The sequence below is a fragment of the Heliangelus exortis genome, chromosome 9, assembly GCF_036169615.1.
Source record: "Heliangelus exortis chromosome 9, bHelExo1.hap1, whole genome shotgun sequence".
Lineage (NCBI taxonomy): Eukaryota > Metazoa > Chordata > Aves > Apodiformes > Trochilidae > Heliangelus > Heliangelus exortis.
The window spans coordinates 4663946-4670140 of record NC_092430.1 but is presented as its reverse complement, the minus strand read 5'-3'; the positions used below and the strand labels follow the sequence as shown (position 1 = coordinate 4670140).

Here is a 6195-nt window from a genome sequence, read left to right as displayed (position 1 = left end):
GTGGAAATAAGGTGAGTGCCCAGTTGCTCTGGTGAGTCTCAATCCAAAATGTGGTCTCAGCCCTTGAAGGACTGAAAAGTGTTTATTTGTCCTTTATGTACAGATGTGTGTAACTTTGGAGAAAACAGAGTGTTCTCTAATAACTTTTGGAAACTCCTGAGGTTTCCATAACTAGAATTTGGTTATTTTTTCTCCAGAGCAGTCTGAATGCCCTGTGCACTGTATCTGCCCGCTCTTACCTCCTCAGAGGAGGAAGCCCTTTCTCTCCCGCCCAGCCTGCCATTTTACCACAGCAGCTGCCTTTCCTCAGCTACATGGCAGAGTAATCTGGCTTGTACTCAGTGTGGCTTTATCAGTAACATGTTTTGCATAAATTTCAGCTTGTTTGCAGTGTGTCTGTGACTGCCATAATGCAGCCTGCTAGTGAAGTTCTTGCCAGCTTCCCTTAGTCCTGTACTCCATCTCCTTCATCCGTATCGTTCGTGCCACTTCAGCAGGATCCCACAGGAAAAGGTAAGCTGAAATTCTCTTTCCTAAATCTGCCAGGAAACAATTTGCCTGGGCTTTTTCCTTGGCAGGCTTACTCTGTGAAGTATACTGGTAATCTGTTGGCTCATCACCAGTCTCCCAGTCATGTGGCTAATCCTGAGGGTTGTCATCTGAGGTGAAAGATAAGGAGAAGGGCCTGAACATGACACATATATGTGAGAAAGATAAGGAGACTTCTGCCTGCTGTGTTATTTTTAAAATGTGAGCTAACAATTAGACATCAGTAAGCTGTTTGTTCTTGCCTCTTCTAAAACATTGAATGTGGATAAATAATTGAATATTATTGCCTTAGTTTTGTGTATGCAAAATGAAGGGAATTTTTCCTTTTTCCACTGAGTTGTTAGGAGGATTAAGGAAAAAATTAATGGTACTTGACTCCTGCAGCATTGGGCAGCATAGAGATGCTTGTAGAGAAACTACATTAACTTAATAGTTGCAGAGTAGTACTATCCAGTCCTTCTTATCTCTACAGATTTTACCATCCAGTTCAATGCTGCCTCTTCTTTTTAATACCATCTTGCTCAGTCAAGAAACCTGGTAGCTGGAAGGTTTTATTGTGTTTAGTCCAGAAGTCCCTTTCCCTCATGAGTTTCCTTAATTTTTGCATGATCAATGTGTTCAGCACCAGCAGATGTTTTAAGTCAGGTCTGCAGTTCTCAAAAAACCTTCTTTGTAATCTGTTAATGGAAGTCACCTTTACTCTGACTCGAGAGGACACAGATACCCAAGAAGACCAGTGCAATGACTGTTGAAGATCCAGTGAAGTGATCTTTACTAAACAAAGCCTATGAACTAAATACAGCAGCTGAATGCAAGTGAATCCTTAAGTTAAGAACAGCTCTATGCATGCACATAAGTTCTTTGGGATGTCTGTTTGCTTTTCCAGCAGTCTCATTGTGAGACTTAGGAGCTCTGTGAGATGAGGATCTTCAGAGCTTTCTTGAAGATAATGGTGGTGTTCTCTACTAATACTTGGACTGTGCCTCTTTTAATCAGTGAGCAAGTCTTCTTCCTCCTCATAACACCTCTTCCCATTGACACTTCATAGAGTGAGCTGCTTCTTTTTGAGCTCCTCATCTTTTCACCTGTCTGGTGAGCCCTTCATGCCTTTCTGAAACTGTTTTTCTTTGCTTTCCACTTTTCTGCAAAGTTTTTGCACCTGACTGTTCTTTGGCTGCTCTATGCTGACTATGGGGAGAGTGCTGGCTCAGTGAAACCTTGCCCTCCATGCAGCTCCTCCTGCCCCACTACCAAAACGTGCCAGTAAAACTGTCTGGAAAGACACTGGGAGCAGTATCACTGAGCTGCCTTGGACTTAAATCACTCAAGGAAAGGAGAAATTGTGGAATCATTAACTTGAAATTGCTACTGAAGGACTGGGTCATCAACTACAGCCTCTCCAGTTTTACTGTGAGTAGATGGACGTGTAGCATTAATTATTGTTTGGCTTGGTTTTTAAATAAGACTGGTTTTCCACTTAATAGAATTATTTTTACCTTAAAAGGTTCTGCCCTGTCTGGTATCTTCAGCTGGAAATGATGGCCTGACAGAATACTGGGTAGTTTTAATAGCTGAGTAATTTTGTTCCTGACGGAATATGTGCAATGAGTTTGCTTAAAATAAGACCTCCAAAATAAAAAGTGGACCTTTTTTTAAAATGTCATTTAATAAATAATTTAGTCCTTTAATAAATACAATATAGAACACAGGTAGCGATACTAAGCAAATGGCAAAACCTTCCAGTGTGAGACACAGCAATCTGTTAAACTCATTCTGGCTTTAGAAGAAAATTAAGAAATGTGAAGACTGACAGCTCAGAGAACATACGACTGTCTTTTTGATGAGATAAAAATGAACTGAGTGTTCAGATCAGAGTCTCTTTTGCACTGCGTGCATGTTACACATGTTGCTAGCAGGCAGTGCAGTGAAACTGTTTCCTAATGAAACTTCTGTCACTATAAAATCATAGCAAGCATATCCTTGCTAAACAAATAACAATGTCGTAACTGGGATGTGGATTTGTCAGTCCATTTTCTTAATAGTGTTGCTAATTAAGCAGGATGTTTGTCTTATACAACAGTAATATAAATTGATGCCAAATTGATGAGATCTTTCAAAGAGAGCTCTTATCCACATCTCTAAGAATTTAATTACTTTTTGTAGGGTTTTTTGTTTGCTTGCTTGACATTTTTTTCCTGCTTATTACATTTGTGCATAGTAGAAACCATTTTCAGAAGCTTGTCAGTGAAGAATCAATGATCACATCATAATAGACATTCAGATAGGTACTCTGAGATAAATCCATATTTGATCTTTGTGTAGACACTTTCTGTGTCACTTCCCAGCAATCAGCAACTCTTCTAGCTCCAGTGATCACCAGACTTCATTTTGGGAAATTACAGGAAGTTCATTCTTAGTCTGAAAACACTTAAGGCCAATTCTTAAAAAGAGGACTTAGGCCAATTCACATAGATAACTGACATTACATTATAATGCTTCCCTAAAAATATTTCAATAGCTATGATGAGAAGGAAGCAAGAAATGAAACTTAGAGGAAATAAATTACAAATCCAATGTGCTCAATTTCTCCCTTTGTCATCTTTGTATTTTCATGATTTCTGCATTTTCTTTTTCAAGGTAAGTTTTACCCAGCAAACAAGAGTCAGATTTCTCATTCCTACCATTTGCATTCTGTTTTATCTCTGTTGTTTTTTAAGGTTGGTAAAGATAAATTTAAATGGACTTTCTTGGATTTAACAGCCTTACAAGTCCAATCCAGTTCCACCTTCAGTGTACCTGTTTGGTGCCGTTACAGTACTATGGTCTCTACATGTAACACTGTATGCATTTTCATTTATTATAAAGGAAAAGAATTAAAAAACGAAGTTCTGAGAACTTTTAAGGCCGTGCCTTCAGAAACAGGTTTTACCTCCTGTGCTCCCTCACAGGAAACGAAAGGTCAGGGGAGTTAAAACAGGAGAGCTGACTTCACTGTAGTAAAATACAATGTTTATTTATGACTATAATTTTAAATTACTTCTCCAGCTTTGTCACTGCCAAAATTAATCATGTTAGTGTATGGCAGAGTGAACTGAAATACACAAGCACAACAGGTATCCTGACTTCCTAAGACAGGATAAAAAAGTATTAATTTCTGAGGGGGAACTCAACAGATGACAGTAAGGTAGTGTGTTGTGTTTAGGTGTAAAGGTTTAAAATGAGGATGCTTAAAGAAAAAGGGAGTTCAGTGTCATAAGGATTCTTCAGGGGAGAGAGGAAAAAATCATGGTTTCCTCCCAGTTTTTTAGATGATAATGGAAATGGAAAAAAGTGGTGTGGGAGTATGCTGTGCACAGGCTTCTGGAAATCAACATAATGAGACACAAAGAAAAGATATTGCAGATTTTAATTATTTTTCAGTCACTCCACTAGTATAGAGCCAGTTTAGAGTGTGAAGAATTAGAGGTAAGCTTTCCTCATACCAGCAAAATTTGAAAGAGCTGAGAGCTAGGTGATGGGCTCAAGCCAGTACGAGTGTTTGTGTAGGGAAGCAGTGGGTTAAAAAACCCAGCCAACAAAGATTGGGAAAAGCCTGAAAAAAATCCCCAGTTGTGATCTTTGCCCAAGGAAACAGCATGATGAAAGAGTGGGGCTTGGATGCTGAACCTAACCTCACTCACACCAGAGGGATGATCCTCTCCTGATTGGCCATATCTGATATCCCCTCAGCAGGAGTGACCTCAGGAGCAAGGTGCACGGTGTCACCAGAGGCCTCAGCTGGCAGTCACTGCCTGTGTGACTGTGCCAATGGACCCTCCCCATGGAGCACGTGTGCTTGCAAGGCTGAAGTGCTGGTTCTGCTGCTGAGGCAGAGGCTGCATCCAGCCCTGCTTTAGTGGAGAACCACCCAGGTGTAGTTACTCACTCGTCCCTCATGCACGGAGTTAGAGCCCACTGTCCAGGGGTCCGGTGGCAACGTACCTCATGAAAACAGAGGGGAATTGGACTGCAAATTCCTGCATGCCTGTCTTGGCTGCAGTAGCCAGCAGAACGTGTCGTGACTAAGCAAATTCCTGCAGCCCACAGGGTCAAAATGGTCCTCTTTCTATTTGATGCTTTATGAATGTGTTGCTGGGAATAAACATAGGGCTGGTGTGCTCCAGGCAGTGTTTAAAACCCTATCTTGCTCTCATTTCACTATATAACAAAATCTCCATCACAGATGGTATCCAGGCCAGACACAAAACTTGTCATGAATTAATGTTAATATTTTTTTAACACATACTGTTACGTTTTTGTAAACATTTCTTTGTTTGTACCTTCTTGTGTGTAGCCTTTCCCCACATCCTCTGCACCTGCATGGAAAGTCTGCCACTGCTCCTAGAGTGATGTGACCTAGATTTTAAAACAAAAACCAAACCCAAGAGGTTTTCAGCTCTGAGCTTACATTTTCACTGGAACCCAACTTTCCCAAAAAGTACATTGGCCTTGATCAAGGTCTGGAACGGGTGAGCCAAGAAGGGAATTCTTGCAGCTCAGCCCTGACTTTCAGATCCAGCTATCATAATTACAGTTTAGCTACTGGCCAGTAGTGCTGCTCTGGATAGCTTCAAAGCATTCTTGTAAAACATTTTGAACTACTCCCAGTGACCACTTCTGTGGTCGGCGTGTAGTAACTTCTGAGCACACAGTCAGCTGTGCCTTGGCCAAAGCAGGCAGCAGTTTCTATGCAGAGGCACCAACACAGCTCCCAGTGAGTTACCCCTCTACCAAAATGCTCACTTGTACAGAGCAGATAATTTGACTCCATGGGCATTGTGGCATCCATTGCATAACTGCACTTCAAATGCTGTTGTGAGTCTGTGGCAGCTTCCCAGGCAGGATCCATCACATCAGCTGGTGAGCCTGGAATGGGCTGTATCAAAAGCTTTAGCAAATCAATGCCTACAGAAATGTAACTTGACTTCAATCAATTTTATTGTAAAGGGCAAAAAGTAGGTAAAAGCTTTGAGAGTAAAGAAAGGAAAAAAAAAAGAATTTTTTTTTTTTTGGAAGGTAATTAATTTGTTTTTAAGATGCTTCTTTCCAGTCCTCTGTTGGACTGCAGTTTATTTTAAAAAAGTGACTTGCTGGAAGGAAAAGCCAGTGTCCATAGCAGTGTTGTTTATCTGTGCAGAGGTTAGTCTAAATTATTTGTTTTCCTTTTTCTCTGAAGACCTAAAATATGGTAAAATTATTAAAAAGAAAATAAAAATAATAAAAAAGATAATTAGATGGAACCATAGAAGATAAGGAAAGAGGAAGTGGGAGAATCATTGGAGTGACAGTGTCTAGCAAGGTGTGACACCAGCAAATGCTACAACAGCAAGCTGACCAAAAGTGAGAAATCACCCTGAAAAGTCTATTTTTGTCCCACAGTAGCCTTAACAGCTGTATTTAGTAGGCATTTATTTTTTAGTGAGTAACATGAGGTGATGTTTTTTTGTATGGGGTTAAAGTTACAGTTTGCTTTATGTTGAAGTTGTGATGCAGGTGTTCTGTGAGATGTACCTAAAGATGAATATCTGTTTGAGGAAATGTAGAATTATTTGTCTTTCAGAATACATTAAATATTCACTCAGGACTCAGTTTCAGTAATAGACCTGT

At 40.2% G+C, this 6195-nt stretch overlaps 1 long non-coding RNA gene across 1 annotated transcript in view; it reads left to right on the top strand.

The window, feature by feature from the left end:
* LOC139799635 (uncharacterized) overlaps positions 1–6195 on the top strand; it is a 39557-nt gene continuing 33362 nt past the window's right edge. The window contains exon 1 of the long non-coding RNA XR_011727383.1: positions 1–513. This is a non-coding gene — a long non-coding RNA (uncharacterized lncRNA). The remainder of the gene's footprint in view (positions 514–6195) is intronic.